Genomic DNA, 22863 nt, shown 5'->3' on the forward strand with positions numbered 1-22863 from the left:
CCCCAAAGCCAATTCCTCCTTTGGCCACCTCTCCTTCCAGTTCTCTGCTGCCAATGACTGGAACAAACTACAAAAATCTCTGAAACTGGAAACACTTATCTCCATCACTAGCTTTAAGCACCAGCTGTCAGAGCAGCTCACAGATCACTACACCTGTACATAACCCATCTATAAATAGCCCAAACAACTACCTCTTCCCCTACTGTATTTATTTATTTATTTAGCTCCTTTACACCCCAGTATTTCTACTTTGCACACTCATCTACTGTCAAATCTACCATTCCAGTGTTTTTAATTGCTATATTGAATTTACTTCGCCACCATGGCCTATTTATTGCCTTTACCTCCCTTATCTCACCTCATTTGCTCACATTGTATATAGACTTATTTTTCTACAGTATTATTGACTGTATGTTTGTTTTACTCCATGTGTAACTCTGTTGTTATGTGTCGAACTGCTTTGTTTTATCTTGGCCAGGTTGCAGTTGTAAAGGAGAAATTGTTCTCAACTGGCCTACATGGTTAAATAAAGGTGAAATAAACATTTTAAAATAAAAGCAATGTATATCATGAACATGAATTCATAGGGCAGAAATGACTAAATATTAAAGCATTCTACCTCTCACTAAAGGCTTCGGTCATACAAAAGTTATATTTAAATCTGAACTGGTTCTCTAGCAAATTAGTAAGAATCTCACCCCATGTTCAAAAATGGCCTTCCCCCCTTTATTCAGACTACAACCTCATACTTTTGGTTATTTGAAAATGAAATCATTGACCAAATATCGCTATTTTTTAAATAATTAATAGAAAGTTGGTTTCAATTTCAGTTTAATCCATCAGAATAGACAACCAAATAATACAACCAATATTATTGCTAAATTCAAATGTAATAATTCATTTAAAAAATAAATTGTTTTTGGAAGAAATGTTTTAAACGAGTATAATCTTTCTAAATTATTTCGTAAATAGGACTGGTTGAGTTGTGTGATTTGTTGGCTATTTAACAATTATTTACTTAACTAATACTGTGGTAAGACATTTCTTTCCTTCATTCTGAATGAACTGCGATTACTTTTTTGAAGCTGGGGCTGGCAACTGATTAAGTGATGGCTAACAGAACAAAGGCCTCAGTATTCCTAATTATCCTGGCATTAGGGAGACAGCACCAGAGGCAGATGACCACAGCATGAACCCCGAGTGGCTTATGGTGCCCCCCAATCTATATGGGAAGGGTGACTGTGCAGTATTGCTATATCAGCTACAGTTGAAGTCAGAAGTTTACATACACCTTAGCCAAATACATTTAAACTCAGTATTCACAATTACTGACATTTAATCCTAGTAAGAATTCCCTGTCTTTGGTCAGTTAGGATCACCACTCTATTTTAAGAATGTGAAATGTCAGAATAATAGTAGAGAATAATTTATTTCAGCTTTTATTTCTTTCATCACATTCCCAGTGGGTCAGAAGTTAACATACACTCAATTAGTATTTGGTAGCATTGCCTTTAATTTTTTTTTAACTTGGGTCAAATGTTTCGGGTAGCCTTCCATTAGCTTCCCACAATAAGTCAGGTGAATTTTGGCCCATTCCTCCTGACAGAGCTGGTGTAACTGAGTCAGGATTGTAGGCCTCCTTGCTTGCACACGCTTTTTCAGTTCTGCCCACAACTTTTCTATAGGATTGAGGTCAGGGCATTGTGATGGCCACACCAATACCTTGACTTTGTTGTTCTTAAACCATTTCACCACAACTTTGGAAGCATGCTTGGCGTCATTGTCCATTTGGAAGACCCATTTGCGACCAAGCTTTAACTTCCTAACTGATGTCTTGAGATGTTGCTTCAATATATCCACATAATTTTCCTTCCTCATGAAGCCACTGTCATGGTTTTCTGTCGGTGAAAGAGAGTCGGATCAAAATGCGGCGTGTCTATTGCGATCCATGTTTAATAAAACTGAAGAAACACGAATCAATACAAAAAACAATAATCGTAACGAAAACCGAAACAGTCTAATACTGGTGCAAACTAACACACGACTGACCTAAGGACAAAAGGACAATCACCCACAAAACCCAACACCAAACAGGCTACCTAAATATGTTTACAAATCAGAGACAATGACTAACACCTGCCTCTGATTGAGAACCATATCAGGCCAAACACAGAAACAGACAAACCAGACACACAACATAGAATGCCCACTCAGATCACACCCTGACCAAACAAAACATATAAACATACTATGGTCAGGGTGTGACAGCCACCTATTTTGTGAAGTGCAAAATAGCCCCCCTGCAGCAAAGCACCCCCACAACATGATGCTGCCACCACTGTGCTTCATGGTTGGAATGGTGTTCTTCGGCTTGCAAGACTCCCCCTTTATCCTCCAAACATAATGATGGTCATTATAACCAAAGAGTTATTTTTTGTTTCATCAGACTTGAGGACATTTCTCCAAAAACTACGATCGTTGTCCCCATGTGCAGTTTCAAGCCGTAGTCTGGCTTTTTTATGGCAGTTTTGAAGCAGTGGCTTTTTCCTTGCTGAGCAGCCTTTCAGGTTATGTCGATATAGGAATCGTTTCTGTGGATATAGATACTTTTGTACCTGTTTCCTCCTGCATCTTCACAAGGTTCTTTACTGTTTGTTTTGCACTTTTCACACCAAAGTACATTCATCTCTAGGAGACAGAACGTGTCTCTTTCCTGAGTGGTATGACGGTTGCGTGGTCCCATGGGGTTTATACTTTATACTACCTTCAGGCGTTTGGAAATTGCTCCCAAGGATGAACCAGACTGGTGGAGGTCTACAATTATTTTTCTGAGGTCTTGGCTGATTTCTTTTCATTTTCCCATGATGTCAAGCAAAGAGGCACTGAGTTTGAAGGTAGGCTTTGAAATACATTCACAGGTACACCTCCAATTGACTCAAATTATGTCAATTAGCCTATCAGAAGCTTCTAAAGCCATGACATAATTTTATAGTATTTTCTAAGCTGTTTAATGGCACAGTCAAATTAGTGTATATAAACTTCTGACCCACTGGAATTGTGACAAAGGTTATTTCATTTATTATTCAGTCTGTAAACAATTGTTGGAAAAATTACTTGTGTCATGCACAAAGTGGATGTCCTAACTGACTTGCCAAAACTATAGTTCGCTAAGCCTGTTGGAGATCGAGCTACTTTTTTCAACATTCTGTTAAAAATCGCGCAACATTTCAACATCCTGCTACTCATGCCAGGAATATAGTATATGCATATGATTAGTATGTGTGCATAGAAAACACTCTGAAGTTTCTAGAATTGGTTCAATGGTGTCTGTGACTATAACAGAACGAGTTCCGTGGTGAAAATCCCAAGAAAACCTGATCACGAAATCAACAAAGAAAAAAATCCATCCGCAAGTCTTTCTATTGTCTATGGCTTGCCATAAATGATGGAACTGTGATTGCAATTCCTACAGCTTCCACACGATGTCGCCAGTGTTGTGATTACCAGGGCCCTTTATCCTTGGTCAGATTAGTCAATTGCACATCCTGTCTTCAGGTGCGCAACTGAAAAAAATGTCCATGAGGAAATGGACTTCGTTTTGAAAACTTCTAGCTATTGAATACAGATCTCTCCGTGATCAATTTGATCGTTTATTAACGTTTACTAATACCTAAACTTGGATTACAGAAGTAGGTTGAAGTGTTTTGTCAAAGTTTATAGGCAACTTTATGAATTTTATAAAATGACGTCGCGTTCGGAAACGTGACTTTTTCCATGGATTTCTCGGTGTTCATAAATGGACATTTTGGGTATATATGGACCGATTTAATCGGAAAAAAAACACCCAATTGTGATGTTTATGGGACATATAGGAGTGCCAACAAAGAAGCTCGTCAAAGGTAATGAATGTTTTATATTTTATTTCTGCGTTTTGGGTAGTGCCGGCTACGCTAATTTCTTTGTTTACGTCCCCTTTGTGTGTTTCTGGGGGCTGCATGCTATCAGATAATACAGTGCCTTGCGAAAGTATTTGGCCCCCTTGAACTTCGCAACCTTTTGCCACATTTCAGGCTTCAAACATAAAGATATAAAACTGATTTTTTTGTGAAGAATCAACAACAAGTGGGACACAATCATGAAGTGGAACGACATTTATTGCGCCACCTTTTGCTGCGATTACAGCTGTAAGTCGCTTGGGGTATGTCTATCAGTTTTGCACATCGAGAGACTGAATTTTTTTCCCATTCCTCCTTGCAAAACAGCTCGAGCTCAGTGAGGTTGGATGGAGAGCATTTATGAACAGCAGTTCAGTTCTTTCCACAGTTTCTCGATTGGATTCAGGTCTGGATTTTGACTTGGCCATTCTAACACCTGGATATGTTTATTTTTGAACCATTCCATTGTAGATTTTGCTTTATGTTTTGGATCATTGTCTTGTTGGAAGACAAATCTCCGTCCCAGTCTCAGGTCTTTTGCAGACTCCATCAGGTTTTCTTCCAGAATGGTCCTGTATTTGTCTCCATCCATCTTCCCATCAATTTTAACCATCTTCCCTGTCCCTGCTGAAGAAAAGCAGGCCCAAACCATGATGCTGCCACCACCATGTTTGACAGTGGGGATGGTGTGTTCATTGTGATGAGCTCTGCTGCTTTTACGCCAAACATAACGTTTTGCATTGTTGCCAAAAATTTCAATTTTGGTTTCATCTGATCAGAGCACCTTCCTTCTTCCACATGTTTGGTGTGTCTCCCAGGTGGCTTGTGGCAAACTTTAAACAACACTTTTTATGGATATCTTTAAGAAATGGCTTTCTTCTTGCCACTCTTCCATAAAAGCCAGATTTGTGCAATATACGACTGATTGTTGTCCTATGGACAGAGTCTCCCACCTCAGCTGTAGATGTCTGCAGTTCATCCAGAGTGGTCATGGGCCTCTTGGCTGCATCTCTGATCAGTCTTCTCCTTGTATGAGCTGAAAGTTTAGAGGGACGGCCAGGTCTTGGTAGATTTGCAGTGGTAGATTTGCAGTGATACTCCTTCCATTTCAATATTATCGCTTGCACAGTGCTCCTTGGGATGTTTAAAGCTTGGGAAATATTTTTGTATCCAAATCCGGCTTTAAACTTCTTCACAACAGTATCTGCCTGGTGTGTTCCTTGTTCTTCATGATGCTCTCTGCGCTTTTAACGGACCTCTGAGACTATCACAGTGCAGGTGCATTTATACGGAGACTTGATTACACACAGGTGGATTGTATTTATCATCATTCGTCATTTAGGTCAACATTGGATCATTCAGAGATCCTCACTGAACTTCTGGAGAGAGTTTGCTGCACTGAAAGTAAAGGGGCTGAATAATTTTGCACGCCCAATTTTTCAGTTTTTGATTTGTTAAAAAAGTTTGAAATATCCAATAAATGTCGTTCCACTTCATGATTGTGTCCCACTTGTTGTTGATTCTTCACAAAAAAATACAGTATTATATCTTTAGGTTTGAAGCCTGAGATGTGGCAAAAGGTCGCAAAGTTCAAGGGGGCCGAATACTTTCGCAAGGCACTGTAGCTTCTCATGCATTCGCCGAAAATCATTTTACAAATCTGACATGTTGGCTATATTCACAACGAGTGTGGCTTGAATTGAGTACCCTGCATGTGAATTTTAATGAAAGTTTGAGTTGTATCGAGTACAATTAGTTGGCGCTCTGGAATTTCCGCTGATTTGGTTCTTGTACAGGTACATAATCCGTAAGAATTATCAAGAAATTTGTGTAGTTGTTGAAAAACGAGTTTTAATGACTCCAACCTAAGTGTATGTAAACTTCCGACTTCAACTGTTTATAAGAAACAGCATGGTCTATAAAGGGTAGACTGCAATAATTATTCAATACTAATTTAAGATGATTGTTTGAAGATATTTTCATTTCACCTTTATTTAACCAGGTAGGCTAGTTGAGAACACCTGTCCAAGATAAAGCAAAGCAGTTCGCCACACATCAACACAGTTACACATGGAAAAAACAATGACCAAGTCTCTCTCAGTACTGAATTGTCACAACAGTAATCACACAGAAAAAAATGTATATACTTAGCTCGTGACTGTATTTTTCATCTGTCCTCTCGATGCTAGCATCAGCTGTAGCTGCACTTCTAGCCAAATCCAATGCTTTGTTTAGAATCCTCTTCACTATATTCCAGTTGAAACATGTGTTGAATGTCACCATGTAGCTAAAAATAAAATTTCCCATTGTGGAATTCGTGTTGATGAAAGAAATCACCTGAAGCCATTGTGTTCTGGTCAGTTCTTCCAGTTCGCCCAAAGGATTGTGTTAGTGTCCGCCTCCTTATCAAAAAATCCTGCCTTGTGGGAGGGACGGGGCCAGAGCTCGAACCACCACCCCCAACAAGTTGTAGTTTTTCAGGGACTGGAAAAATGTTGACAGCTTGCATATTTAGCAATGAATCTGCTGATAGGAACATCGCTGAAAGACAGCCAAATGCTATATCGAACAACAACAACCATATCTACATGAACAAAACATTATGCGATCAGTATCAAATAGAACCTTCCTGACATGACCCAAACAGTACTACATTTATTTTCATATCCCCCCCCCCCAAAAAAAAAAAAATTGACAGATTGCATATTTAGCAATGAATCTGCTGATAGGAACATCAATATAGCCATTAAGCGTATTTTCCTAGCAGATTCATTGCTAAATATGCAAGCTGTCAAATTTTACAATGGATGCCGTCCTTGGGTGTATTGCTCAGAGTGCAAAGCCCAGACCTGCCTTCCTCCTGGGCAATTATGTGACCTAGAAATGTCCTTTCGGACATGATGAAAACAAGCCTAGATTCCCCCAGGGCGAAATTACCCTGTAAGAGAAATCCCATGCAGCCTTGTTTACAAGTTGGAACACTAGAATGTGATGCAGCTTACACCTTGATAAGACTGGTATAAATCCTTTTTCCTTTAATGATTTTCAAATTGAGTGTCATTATTTCTATAGACACTACACTTTCTCGTTCTTAACTTCTAACGCCAGAAGCAACCCAGTAGGATGGATGGCTTCTCGACAATGACCACAGGAGCAACTGCTCACCGATTTTGACAGCTCTAATGTAGTTGACAACTCTAATGTTATCACGTGTTTCCGCTTTATATGACTGAATCTAGGCCTTAAGCACATTTTAACTCCTGAATTGATTTACAATACCGGTCAAAAGTTTTAAAATACCTACACTTTCAATGGTTGTTATTTTTACCATTCTCTACATTATAGAATTAATGTGAAGACATCACAACTATTAAATAACACATAAGGAATCCTGTAGTAAACAAATCAATATATTTGAGATTTTTCAGAAAGCCACTCTTTGCCTTGATGACAGCTTTGCACACTCTTGACTCTCTCTCAACCAGCTTCACCTGGAATGCTTTACAAACAGTCTTGGAGTTTCCACATATGCTGAGCACTTGTTGGCTGCTTTTCCTTCACTCCGCGGTCTGAATCAGGTTGGGGGATTGTGGAGGCCAGGTCATCTGTTGCAGCACTCCATCACTCTCCTTCTTGGTAAAATATCCCTTACACAGACTGGAGGTGTGTTGGGTCATTGTAATGTTGAAAAACAAATGGTAGTCCCACTAAGCCCAAACCAGATGGGATGGCGTATCACTGCAGAATGCTGTGGTAGCCATGCTGGTTAACTTAAGGTATAGGGGGCAGCATTTTCACTTTTGGATAAATAGTGTGCCCAATTTCAACTTCCTGCTACTCGTGCCAAGAATATAATATATGCATATTATTAGTAGATTTGGCTAGAAAACACTCTGAAGTTTGTAAAATTGTTTGAATCGTGTCTGTGAGTCTAACAGAACTTATGTAGCAGGCAAAACCCCGGGGACTAACCGTTCAGAATTATTTATTTTTTAAGTCTCTGTCTGTTCACTACGTTGTCATTGGCAAACCATATTTCTTAGGAACTTGTTTTCAGTTGCTACCGCTTCCACTGGATGTTACCAGTCTTTGGAATTTGGTTGAGGTTATTAATTTGTGCAATGAAGAAGTACGGCCATCTAGGAACTGCGTAACACTGTTGAGAGTTGCGCAAGAAAAGTAGCTTGGTTTGTTGTGTTCCTGTATTGAACACAGATAGACCCGTCTTCAATTTGATCGATTATTAACGGTTAAAAATACCTAAAGTTGTATTACAAAAGTAGTTTGAAATATTTTGGCAAAATTTTATAGTATCTTACAGGTGTGATTTAATGAAAGTTTGATTTTTATATAATTAAAAAAATTTGCAGCGCTGCATTTTCCCTGTCTTTTGCCCAAGTGGGACGCAAGCATCCCCTATACCATAAGAAGTTAAGTGTGCTTTGAATTCAATATAATGTCACCAGAAAAGCACCCCCACACCATAACATAGCTTTATCTTGTGAAATACACATGCGGAGATCATCTGTTCACCCACACACCGTGTCTCACAAACACACGTGGTTGGAACCAAAAATCTCCAATTTCAACTCCAGACCAAAGGACAAATTTCCACCAGTCTAATGTCCATTGCTCGTGTTTCTTGGCCCAAGCAAGCCTCTTCTTCTTATTGGTGTTTAGTAGTGGTCTCCTCTGAACAGTTGACGTTGAAATGTCTTACTTGACCTCTGTGAAGCCTTTATTTGGGCTGCAATTTCTGAGGCTGGTAACTCTAATGAACTCTGGGTCTTCCATTCCTGTGGCGGTCCTCATGTGAGCAAGTATGATCATAGCGCTTGATGCTTTTTACGACTGCACTTGACATTTTTCTTCATGTCTTAAAGTAATGATGGACTGTCATTTCTCTTTGCTTATTTGAGCTGTCCTTGCCATAATATGGACTTGGTATTTTACCAAATAGGGCTATCTTCTGTATACCACCCTTACCTTGTCACAACACAACTGATTGGCTCAAACGCATTAAGAAGGAACGAAATTCCATGAACTAACTTTAAACAAAGAACACCTGTTAGTTGACATGCATTCCAGGTGACTAACTCATGAAGCAGGTTGAGATGATTCCGAGATTGTGCAAAGCTGTCATTAAGGCAAAGGGCTGCTATTTGAAAAATCTCAATTATATTTTGATTTGTTTAACACTTTTTTTTGTTACTACACAATTCCATATGTGTTATTTCATCGTTTTTATGTCTTTATTATTATTCTACAATTTAAAAAAAAGTTCAAATAAATAAAAACCCTTGAATGAGTAGGTATTCTAGAACTTTTGACCGGCAGTGTAGGCTTGCCATAACAAAGGGAGGAATACAGCGGCTTGCAAAAGTATTCACCCCCTTGGCATTTTTCCTATTTTGTTGCCGTAGAACCTGGAATTAAAATAGATTTGGGGGGGGGGTTGTATAATTTGATATACACAACATGCCTAACACTTTGAAAATGCAAAATATTTTTTTATTGTAAAAAAATAATGTACAGCAATCTTTAAGTCATAGCACAGATTCTCAATTGGATTGAGGTCTGGGCTTTGACTAGGCCATCCCAAGACATTTAAATGTTTCCCCTTATACCACTCGAGTGTTGCATTAGCAGTATGCTTAGGGTAATTGTACTGCTGGAAGGTGAACCTCCGTCCCAGTTTCAAATCTATCTAATTATGTGACTTCTGAAGCTAATTGGTTGCCTCAGATCTTATTTAGGGGCTTCATAGCAAAGGGGGTGAATACATATGCACGCACCACTTTTCCACTTTTTATTTTTATATTTTTTTGAAACAAGTTGTTTTTTTCACTTCACCAATTTGTACTATTTTGTGTATGTCCAATACATGAAATCCAAATAAAATGTATTTAAATTACAGGTTGTAATGCAACAAAACAGGAAAAACGCCAAGGGGGGTGAATACTTTTGCAAGGCGCTGTACTTACAGTGCGTTCGGAAAGTATCCAGACAATCAACATTTTGTTACAGACTTAATCTAAAATGGATTAAATAAAAAAAATCCACAGCAACCTACACACAATACCCCATAATGACAAAGCGAAAACAAGTTTAGAACTTTTTGCAAATGTATTTTTAATAAAAAAACATACCTTATTTACATAAGTATTCAGATCCTTTTCTATGAGACTCGAAATTAGGCTCCGGTGCATCCTGTTTCCATTGATCATCCTTGAGATGTTTCTACAACTTGATTGGAGTCCACCTGTATTAAAGACAATTGATTTGATATGATTTGGAAAGGCACACACCGGTCTATATAAGGTCCCACAGTTGACAGTGCATGTCAGAGCAAAAACCAAGCCATGAGCTCGAAGGAATTGTCTGTAGACCTCTGAGACAGGATTGTGTCGAGGCACAGATCTGGGGAAGGGTACCAAAACATTTCCTCAGCATTGAAGGTCCCCAAGAACATGGTGGCCTCCATCAGTCTTCAATGAAAGATCTTTGGAAACACCAAGACTCTTCCTAGAGCTGGCTGCCTGGCCAAACTGAGCAATTGGGGGAGAAGGGCCTTGGTTAGGGAGGTGACCAAGAACCCGATGGTCAGAGTTCTTCTGTGGAGATGGGAGAACCTTCCAGAAGGACAACCATCTCTGCAGCACTCCACCAATCAGGCCTTTATGGTAAAGTGGCTAGACAGAAGCCACTCCTCAGTAAAAGGCATATAACAGCCTGCTTGGAGTTTGCCAAAAGGCACCTGAAGACTCTCAAATTCTCAAGTCCGATGAAACCAAAATTGAACTCTTTGGTCTGAATCCCATGCAAGAACCTGTCCCCATCCCTACTGTGAAGCATGGTAGTGGCAGCATCATGCTGTGTGGTTTTTTTTCAGTGGCAGGGACAGGTAGATGAGTCAGGATTGTGGGAAAGATGAACGGAGCAAAGTACAGAGATCCTTGCTTCAGAGTGCTCAGGACCTCAGACTGAGGCAAAGGCTCACCTTCCAACAGGAAAACAACCCTAAGCACACAGCCAAGACAATGCAGGAGTGTCTTCAGGACAAGTCTGAATGTCCTTGAGTGGCCCAGCCAGAGCCAGGACTTGAACCGATCAAACATCTCTGGAGAGACCTGAAAATAGCTGTGCAGCAACGCTCCCCTGCTAACCTGACAGAGCTTGAGAGGATCTGCAGAGAAGAATGGGAGCACTTCCCAAATACAAGTGTGTCAAGCTTGTAGCGTCATACCCAAGATTACTGCTGTAATGCTGTAAACGCTATCAAAGGTTCTTCAGCAAAGCACTGAATAAATGGTCTTAATACTTATGTAAATGTAATATCAGTTTTTTATACAAATTAGCAAACATTTCTAAACTTGTTTTTGCTTTGTCATTATGGGGTATTGCATGTAGATTGCTGGGGGAAACTATTTAATACATTTTAGAACAAGGCTAACGTTCAAAATGTGGAAAAATTATAGGGGTCGGAATACTTTCCGAAGGCACTGAATTGATCCAAACAAAACATTTCAACTTTTCAAAAGGCAAAAGGTATTCTGCTGGGATGGGAGCTGGGATTAAAAATTAAAATACATGTAAATAAAAATATAGGACAAAACACACATCACGACAAGAGACACCACAACACTACATAAAGAGAGACCTAAGACAACATGGCATGACAGCAAAACATGACAACACAGCATGGTAGCAGCACATGGTTGCAGCACAACAGGGCAACAGCACAACATGATAACAGCACAAAACAGGTTCCAAACATTATTGGGCACAGACAACAGCACAAAGGGCAAGAAGGTAGAGACAACAATACATCACGCAAAGCAGCCACAACGGTCAGTAAGAGTGTCCATGATTGAGTCTTTGAATGAAGAGATTGAGATAAAACTGTCCAGTTTGAGTGTTTGTTCGAACTGAAAAGACGAGCGACACAGGGATGTGTGTGCTTTTGGGGACCTTTAACAGAAGGTGACTGGCAGGATACCACCCCCAACTTGTCACAACACAACTGATTGGCTCAAAATAGGAAAACAATTCCACAAATGAACTTTTAACAAGGGACACCTGTTAATTGAAATGCATAGGGTGGCTACTTTGAAGAATATCAAATAAAACATCTTAAACCAACAAAACAGTATAGTCCTAGGACAAGTCAATGTAATGTAACAACTATAAATGTGCTGTTGTTGACTAAGGAAAATATGATTTGATTGAAATTTAATTTCTCCCCCTAGCCAACAGCCTTTAGCCAAATGATGACATTTTTGGGGCAGAATGCGTTAACAATAAAAAGTTGATTACATACTTTTCTGTTTTCTGTTTTATTTCAGAAATGGAGCCCAGGAGTCAAACAAAGTACTTCATTTCAGGGAAACAAACATATGCTACATTTGTATTTTTCTGTCTCTTTTTTTGTTACAGAACGTTTCTCCAATCAACCCCTTACCCACTACAAACGCATCAAGTCATATATTCCAATATATTTTACAATTATTATTGTTTTAAATATCAGCATAAAGCATAAAAGCAACAATTGTTGATAACATACTTTTCTTGTTCTATTTTATTTCAGATAGAACCAAAGAGTCAAATAAAACATTTAATTTCAGGTAAACAAACACATTACATCTATTTTTCTCACCCATCAAACACCTCAAGTCATACATTTCAATACATATATATATATTTTTAATCAGAATAAAGCAACAATTGTATCAGTCATTTTAAGCCTACTTTCCACTTAGTAGTGCTTCAGGGTGTGGCGCACAAGGTTGTATTACATGGTAGATGTTAGATAGACTTTGCAATGCCTCCCAGTGCTTTTTCCTTGCAGGGTGGTCTGAGGGACATCACTTTGGATGTGGCGGAGGATTGTTAGAGGGAAGCCGGCTCCCAGCAGACAGATGAGGAGGTGGTGTGGTGGACCCAAAGAGCTGCCACATCAGTTTTATCCTGTACTGCTGGTACGAAATCACCTGTCCTGTGACCTGCTGGTGGACAATGTGGCCATTGAGGAAAGCTATGTCTATTAGGTGGAAAAATAGCTTCTTGTTCTGCATGTCCACTTTGTCAACTGCTCCCATCTTCTTGTTGTACTTCAAGACATAGTCTGGCTTCATTTTCCTCTCTCTGGGAACTAAGTCCAGTTTTCCTGTGTCTGACATTTTAGAGGTGTGCACAGTGGACAGAACATAAACATCGTGTTTGTTGTGCCACTTCACTGGCATCTCCCCGTGGGTTTGGAACTCCCTCTTGCTCATTTTTTCTGTTGGAACTCACTGTGCCACAGGCCCCTGTGTTCTCCCTCAAAAAGGATTGGAAAAGGGTAGGGCTACTGTACCAGTTGTCCACAAATACAGCGTGCCCCTTTCTGATGAAGTCTGCAGAATGGTAATCACTACTGATTCAGATATGCCAAGAACCTCAAAATGCCTTATATCTGTGGTGGCGCCGGTGTAGATGATCAGGTCCTGTATCATACTGTATCCTGTCAAGTTTGCGTATTTTGAGAGTTTCCCTTTTAAGCCATGGGCAGTCTTCTCTTACAGTGCATAACACATATGTATATTTAGTAGACTAAAGGCATTCTGAATTTGATACATTTGAAGAGAGCCTTGGATTTTTCTGTAATATGGTAATAGTCATACCGGTTGGTTTCCTGCACTACACTCTCCACCAATTCCTAACCAAGGAACAGTTTAAAACAATCTGCCTCTGAGGGGGTAGACAGGATGCGTTGCATGCCAGGCAGGGTGTTATTGAAGTAACATGAACTCCACCAGTGGGGACCATCCTCCTAAATTCCAGCCTGTTCTCCCTCACAGCCTACAAGATTGGCAGCAGCACCAGCATCTTGGGAGGGTGAGGGATGCTCATTGCCTGCAAGGTTGGGGTGGGCACCATTGTCCTCAGACATCTCACGCTCACAGTTCAGAAGTTTGGGTCAGATATTCCTCGTCACTATCTGATTGATCCAACTCACTCTCACACAGATTCTTCATCAGAATTACAAAATATTTATTTCTCTCATCAGTGAGGCATTTCCTTTTGAAACCGGACAGTATCTCTATACTCAATGGCTATCACTGTCTGTCAAGAGTTACGTTTTTCTGTCAGGACTGTTACTCAGGGTTGCCAGCTTTTTTGGCAATGGGCGCAGACATATTTGACCTTGGTTATTTTGCGCCTTATGCCACGTTCAAAATATCTGGGAACTCTGAAAAATACAAATCAAATTGTATTTGTCACATACACATGGTTAGCAGATGTTAATGCGAGTGTAGCGAAATGCTTGTGCTTCTAGTTCCGACAATGCAGTAATAACCAACAAGTAACCTAACAATTCCACAAGTACTACCTTATACACAAGTGTAAAGGGATAAAGAACATGTACATAAAGATATATGAATGAGTGATGGTACAGAATGGCATAGGCAAGATGCAGTAGATGGTATCGAGTACAGTATATACATATGAGATGAGTAATGTAGGGCATGTAAACATAAAAGTGGCATAGTTTAACCTGTTATGGCTGCAATCCCGATACCGGGATCTATATAACAACCACCAGTGAAAATAGAGGGAGCCAAATTCAAACCACAGAAATCTCATAAATACAATTCCTAAAACATACATGTGTTTAATATATTTTTAAAGCTATTCTCTTTGTTAATCCCACCAACGTGTCCAATTTCAAATAGGCTTTTCAACGAAAGCACTACAAACGATTATGTTAGGTCTCCACCAAACCACAATAAGCACAGCCATTTTCCAGCAAAATATAGCATTCACAAAAACCAGAAATAAAGATAAAATGAATCACTAACCTTGAATTATCTTCATCAGATGACACTCATAGGACATCATGTTACACAATACATGCTTGTTTTGTTTGATAAAGTTCACATTTATATAAAAAAATCTGAGTTCACATTGGCGTGTTAGATTCACTAATTCCAAAAACATCAAGTGATTTTGCATAGCCACATCATTCAACAGAAATACTCATCATAAATGTAGATGATAATAGAAGTTATACACATGGAATTATAGATATACCACTCCTTAATGCAACCGCTGTGTCAGATTTCAAAAAAACTTTACGGAAGAAGAAACGCATGTAATAATCTGAGACGGCACTCAAAAGTAAAAACACCACAGCCGCAAAGATAGCGTCAACATAAACAAGAAATTACATGATAAATATTCCTACCTTTGATGATCTACATCAGAAAGCACTCCAGGAATCCCAGGTCCACAATAAATGTTTGTTTTTGTTCGAAAATGTCCGTTATTTATGTCCAAATACCTTCTTTTGTTAGCGCGTTTGGTATACATATCCAAAAGCTAATTCTGGTCAGCGTTAAATCACACAAAAACTTCAAAAAGTGATATTACCGGTCGAAGAAACATTTCAAACCAAGTACAGAATCAATCATTAGGATGTTTTTAACATATAGCTTCGATAAAGTTCCAACGGGAGTATTCCTTGACTTCGTGAGCAATGGAACGCAAGTGACTACCATGAGGAAAAAGAACGATGACAAAATGGCTGCTTGATGGACATCTGATATATTCTGCTCTCATTCACTCCCACAACAACATAGAAGCCTCATTATAATTTATATTGATGGTTGACATCTAGTGGAACCCCAAGGCAGTTCAACATCATTCATATCTTAACGAGATTTGATTGGGGACTCTGTTGAATACATACAAGCTCAGATTTCTGACCTCCTGTTTTGATTTCAACTCAGGATTTTGCCTGGCAATATGAGATCTGTTATACTCACAGACATCATTCAAACAGTTTTAGAAAGGTCAGACTGTTTTCTATCTAATACTAATAATAATATGCAAATATTAGCAACTATGACTGAGGAGCAGGCCGTTTGATATGAGCACCTTTCATCCAAGCTACTCAATAGATGGCAAGATGCATTAGATGATAGAGTACAGTAAATATATATATATATATATATATATATATATACATATGAGATGTAGGTAGGGTAAAAAAAATTATATTAAGTGCATTGTTTAAAGTGGCTAGTGATACATTTGTTACATCAATTTCCATCCATTTCCATTATTAAAGTGAGCTGGAGTTGAGTCAGTATGTTGGCAGCAGCCATTCAATGTTATTGGTGGCTGTTTAACAGTCTGATGGCCTTGAGATAGAAGCTGTTTTTCAGTCTCTCGGACCCTGCTTTGATGCACCTGGACTGACCTCGCCTTCTGGATGATAGTGGGGTGAAGAGGCAGTAGCTTGGGTGGTTGTTGTCCTTGATGATCTTTATGGCCTTCCTGTGACATCGGGTGATGTAGGTGTCCTAGAGGGCAGGTAGTTTGCCCCCGGTGATGTGTTGTGTAGACCTCACTACCCTCTGGAGAGCCTTACGGTTGTGGGAGAAGCAGTTGCCGTACCAGGTGGTGATACAGCCCGACGAATGCTCTCGTTTGTGCATCTGTAGAAGTTTGTGAGTGCTTTTGGTGACAAGCCAAATTTCTTCAGCCCCCTGAGGTTGAAGAGGCGCTGCTGCGCCCTTCCTCACAACGCTGTCTGTGTGGGTGGACCAATTCAGTTTGTCCGTGATGTGTACGCCGAGGAACTTAAAACTTATTTCCCTCTCCACTACTGTCCCGTAGATGTGGATAGGGGGGTGCTCACTCTGCTGTTTCCTGAAGTCCACAATCGTCTCCTTTGTTTTGTTGACGTTGAGTGTGAGGTTATTTTCCTGACACCACACTCCGAGGGCCCTCACATCCTCCCTGTAGGCCGTCTTGTCATTGTTGGTAATCAAGCCTACCACTGTAGTGTCGTCCGCAAACTTGATGATTGAATTGGAGGTGTGCATGACCACGCAGTCGTGGCTGAACAGGGAGTACAGGAGAGGGTTCAGAACGCACCCTTGTGGGGCCCCAGTGTTGAGGATCAGTGGGGTGGAGATGTTGTTACCTACCCTCACCACCTGGGGGCGGCCCGTCAGGAAGTCCAGTACCCAGTTGCACAGGGCAGGGTCGAGACCCAGGGTCTCGAGCTTGATGACGAGTTTGGAGGGTACTATGGTGTTAAATGCTGAGCTGTAGTTGATGAACAGCATTCTCACATAGGTATTCCTTTTGTCCAGATGGGTTAGGGCAGTGTGCAGTGTGGTTGAGATTGCGTCATCTGTGGACCTATTGGGGCGGTAAGCAAATTGGAGTGGGTCTAGGGTGTCAGGTAGGGTGGAGGTGATATGGTCCTTGACTAGTCTCTCAAAGCACTTCATGATGACGAAAGTGAGTCCTACGGGGCGGTAGTTGTTTAGCTCAGTTACCTTAGCTTTCTTGGGAATAGGAACAATGGTGGCCCTCTTGAAGCATGTGGGAACATCAGACTGGGATAAGGATTGATTGAATATGTCCGTAAACACACCAGCCAGCTGGGCTGCGCATGCTCTGAGGACACGGCTGGGAATGCCGTCTCGGCCTGCAGCCTTGCGAGGGTTAACACGTTTAAATGTTTTACTCACGTTGGCTGCAGTGAAGGAGGTTTCGCAGGTTTTGGTAGCGGGCCGTGTCAGTGGCACTGTATTGTCCTCAAAGCGAGCAAAGCAGTTATTTAGTCTGTCTGGGAGCAAGACATCCTGGTCCGTGACGGGGCTGGTTTTCTTTTTGTAATCCGTGATTGACTGTAGACCCTGCCACATACCTCTTGTGTCTGAGCCGTTGAATTGCAACGATACTTTGTCTCTATACTGACAATTAGCTTGTTTGATTGCCTTCACTGACTTCAAAGGTAAAATCATGATGTCAGTGATCTTCAGGTCATAAAGTCTGAGCTTTAGCAGGAGGCCCGAGATTCCGAGTTGGATGACCATTCAAATCGATTTTCCCAGTTGGAGCTAGTTTTTTTGGGAGTATCCAGATGTTTTGAACGCGGCATTATAGTGAATGGCATTCTGGGATCAGGGAGTTTTTTCTTGTCAAGTATAAACAAATTAGGCTGCCATCATAAAGAATTTAGCTGCTCTTGGATTAACATTTGTCCCTTGTGCTCACCAGAGATGTGGTACATTGTCAACAAGTCTAGCTGTTAGGGCTCTAACTTATGTTTTGTTTTTTGTCAGGGCAACCTGTTATTTAGACTGATTTGGCTGTGCTCCATGTGATGATTGGATGATGAAGTTCACATTTATCTTTTAGAATAAAAGGTAAAATTGAGGAATAAAGTTTAACCTGTTGATGCTCTGGGGGCGCTATTTCATTTTTGGATGAAAAACGTTCCCGTTTTAAACAAGATATTTTGTCACAAAAAGATGCTCGACTATGCATATAATTGATAGCATTCGAAAGAAAACACTCTGACGTGTCCAGAACTACCAATATATTTTCTGTGCGTGCCCTAGAACGTGAGCTTCAGGGAAAACCAAGATGAGACGGCATCCAGGAAATGAGCAGGATTTTTGAGGCTCTGTTTTCCATTGTCTCCTTATATGGCTGTGAATGCGAGAGGAATGAGCCTGCCCTTTCTGTCGTTTCCCCAAGGTGTCTGCAGCATTGTGACGTATTTGTAGGCAGATCATTGGAAGATTGACCATAAGAGACCACATTTACCAGGTGTCCGCCCGGTGTCCTGCGCCGAAATTGGTGCGCAAAAGTCACCTGCCAGTATTTTTCCATGGGATACAGAGAGGAAAGCAAGCTTCCACGAACTGCATATCAATGAAGAGATATGTGAAAAAACACCTTGAGGATTGATTCCAAACAACGTTTGCCATGTTTCGGTCGATATTATGTAGTTAATCCGGAAAAGTTTTACGTTGTAGGTGACTGAATTTTCGGTTCGTTTCGGTAGCCAGGCACAATGTAGAAAACGGAACGATTTCTCCTACACACAGACGCTTTCAGGAAAAACTGCGCATTTGGTATGTAACTGAGAGTCTCCTCATTGAAAACATCAGAAGCTCTTCAAAGGTAAATGATTTTATTTATTTGGTTATCTGGTTTTTGTGAAAATGTTGCGTGCTAAATGCTACTCAAAATGCTATGCTAGCTTTGCATACTCTTACACAAATTAGTCAATTTCTATGGTTCAAAAGCATATTTTGAAAATCTGAGATGACAGTGTTGTTAAGAAAAGGCTAAGCTTGAGAGCAGATGCATTATTTTCATTTTATTTGCGATTTTCAGAAATCGTTAACGTTGCGTTATGCTAATGAGCCTGAGGCTTTAGTCACAAACCCGGATCCGGGATGGGGAGTTTCAAGAAGTTAAGACCTTTATTTTACATCGGTACAATTTAAAAAATATATATATTGGGGGTATTTTACCCCCTTTTTCTCCCAATTACAATCTTGTCTCATCGCTGCAACTCCCCAACGGGCTCAGCAGAGGTGAATGTCGAGCCATGCGTCCTCCAAAACATGGCCCACCAAACCGCACTCCTTAACACCTACCTGCTTAACCTAGAGGCCATCTGCACCAAGGCAATGCATCTGTCCTCGTGCTCCTAGACCTTAGTGCAGCTCTTGACACCATTGATCACCACAATCTTTTGGAGAGGTTGGAAATCCTAAAGACAAATACTTGCCTAGTTTAGATCTGTCGGAAAAATATCAGTTGTGTCGATGTATGGTTTTCCCTCTGACAAATCAATGGTTTCGGGGTTCCTCAAGATTCCGTTTTAGGACCACTATTGTTTTGCCTATATAAAATCAGCAAAAAAATAAACGTCCTCTCAATGTCAACTGTGTTTATTTTCCGCAGACTTAACATCTGTAAATATTTGTATGAACATAAGATTCAACAACAGACATAAACTGAAGAAGTTCCACAGACATGTGACGAACAGAGTAATGTGTCGCTGAACAATGGGGGTAACGGTCAGTATTTGGTGTGGCCACCAGCTGCGTTAAGTACTGCAGTGCATCTCCTCCTCATGGACTGCACCAGATTTGCCAGTTCTTGCTGTGAGATGTTACCCCACTCTTCCACCAAGGCACCTGCAAGTTCCAGGACACTTCTGGGGGGAATGGCCCTAGCCCTCTTCCTCCGATCCAACAGGTCCCAGACGTGCTCAATGGGATTGAGTCCGGGCTCTTCGCTTGCCATGGCAGAACACTAACATTCCTGTCTTGCAGGAAATCACGCACAGAACGAACAGTATGGCTGGTGACATTGTCATGCTGGAGGGTCATGTTAGGATGAGCCTGCAGGAAGTGTACCACATGAGGGAGGAGGATGTCTTCCCTGTAACGCACAGCGTTGAGATTGCCTGCACTGTCAACAAGCTCAGTCCGATGATGCTGTGACACACCGCCCCAGACCATGACGGACCCATCACCTCCAAATGGATCCTGCTCCAGAGTACAAGCCTCGGTGCAACGCTCATTCCTTCGACAATAAACACGAATCCGACCATCACCCCTGGTGAGACCCCTCGTCAGTGAAGAGCACTTTTTGCCAGTCCTGTCTCGTCCAGAGATGGTGGATTTGTGCCCATAGGTGATGTTGTTGCCGGTGATGTCTGTTGAGGACCTGCCTTACAAGCCCTAAGTCCAGCCTCTCTCAGCCTATTTCGGACAGTCTGAGCACTGATGGAGGGATTGTGCATTCCTGGTGTAACTCAGGCAGTTGTTGTTGCCATCCTGTACCTGTCCTGCAGGTGTGATGTTTTTGTTTTACCCCTTTCTCCCCAATTTCGTGGTATCCAATTGTTAGTAGCTACTATCTTGTCTCATCGCTACAACTCCCGTATGGGCTCGGGAGAGACGAAGGTTGAAAGGCATGCGTCCTCCGATACACAACCCAACCAAGCCGCACTGCTTCTTAACACAGCGTGCATAAAACCCGGAAGCCAGCTGCACCAATGTGTCGGAGGAAACACCGTGCACCTGGCAACCTTGGCCTGGGCATGAACCCAGAGTCTCTGGTGGCACAGCTGGCGCTGCAGTACAGCGCCCTTAACCACTGTGACACCCGGGAGGCCCCTCAGGTGTGATGTTTAGATGTGCCGATCCTGTGCAGGTGTTGTTACACGTGGTCTGCCACTGCGAGGATGATCAGCTGTCTGTTCTGTCTTCCTGTAGCGCTGTCTTACACGTCTCACAGTGCGGACATTGCAATTTATTGCCCTGGCCACATGTGCAGTCCTCATGCCTCCTTGCAGCATGCCTAAGGCTCGTTCACGCAGATGAGCAGGGACCCTGGGCATCTTTCTTTTGGTGTTTTTCAGAGTCAGTAGAAAGGCCACTTTAATGTCTTAAGTTTTCATAACTGTGACCTTAATTGTCTGCCGTCTGCAAGCTGTTAGTGTCTTAACAACGTTCCACAGGTGCATATTCATTAATTGTTTATGGTTCATTGAACCTGCATGTTTAAACACTCTACAATGAAGATCTGTGAAGTTATTAGGATTTTTACAAATTATCTTTGAAATGGACAAAAATGAATGGGAAAACATTGGCATAGGGCAAACCATGTACACGATGGCCAATACCACCCAATTCGGCGTTGATTCATGCAAAATGTTTTTCAAATACCATATGGCAATTGCCAGTTGTAACACTTCAAAAATCCAACAGGTGGCGTGTGCGCTCCACCGTGGTTTTCCAAATTTTGAAAAAAAATTTTTTTTGTCAAAAACTTATTACCCCTTAACCTGTTGCGTCGCGCAATCCCGGATCCGGGATTCTATTTATAGCCTCAAGCTCATTAGCATAACGCATTTGGCTAACATTTGGCTAACTATTCATGAAAATCGCAAATGAAATGAAATAAATATATTTGCTCTCAAGCTTAGACTTATGTTAACAACACTGTCATCTCAGATTTTCAAAATATGCTTTTCAACCATAGCTAAACAAGCATTTGTGTAAGAGTATTGATTGCTAACATAGCTATAAGCCTAGAATTCAGCCAGCAACATTTTCACAAAAACAAGAAAATAATTCAAATAAAATCATTTACCTTTGAAGAACTTCAGATGTTTTCAATGAGGAGACTCTCAGTTAGATAGCAAATGTTCAGTTTTTCAAAAAAATATTATTTGTGTAGGACAAATCGCTCCGTTTTGTTCACGTTTGGCTATGAAAAAAACCTGTATACAGTTATAGCCTCAAGCTCATTAGCATAATGTAACGTTAACGATTTCTGAAAATCGCAAATAAAATGAAAATAATGCGCCTGCGCCTCAAGCTTAGCCTTTTCTTAACAACACTGTCATCTCAGATTTTCAAAATATGCTTTTGAACCATAGCTATTCACTAATTTGTGTAAGAGTATGCTAAGCTAGCTTAGCATTTTGAGTAGCATTTAGCACGCAACATTTTCACAAAAACCAGATAACCAAATAAATAAAATAATGTACCTTTGAAGAGCTTCGGATGTTTTCAATGAGGAGACTCTCAGTTACATAGCAAATGTTCAGTTTTTCCTGAAAGAATCTTTGTGTAGGAGAAATCGCTCCGTTTTGTACATCACATTTGGCTACCGAAACGAACCGAAAATTCAGTCACCAACAACGTCAAACTTTTTCCGAATTAACTCCATAATATCGACCGAAACATGGCAAACGTTGTTTGGAATCAATCCTCAAGGTGTTTTTTCACATATCTCTTCATTGATATATCATTCGTGGAAGCCTGCTTTCTTCTCTGAATTCCATGGAAAAATACTTGCAGCTGAGTTTTGCGCACCAATTTCGGCGCAGGACACCGGGCGGACACCTGGTAAATGTGGTCTCTTATGGTCAATCTTCCAATGATATGCCTACAAATACGTCACAATGCCGCAGACACCTTGGGGAAACGACAGAAAGGGCAGACTCACTCCTCTCGCATTCACAGCCATATAAGGAGACAATGGAAAAAGGAGCCTCAAAAATCCTGCTCATTTCCTGGATGCCGTCTCATCTTGGTTTTGCCTGTAG

Source organism: Oncorhynchus masou, chromosome 27 (assembly GCF_036934945.1).
Source record: "Oncorhynchus masou masou isolate Uvic2021 chromosome 27, UVic_Omas_1.1, whole genome shotgun sequence".
In the NCBI taxonomy this organism is placed as follows: domain Eukaryota; kingdom Metazoa; phylum Chordata; class Actinopteri; order Salmoniformes; family Salmonidae; genus Oncorhynchus; species Oncorhynchus masou.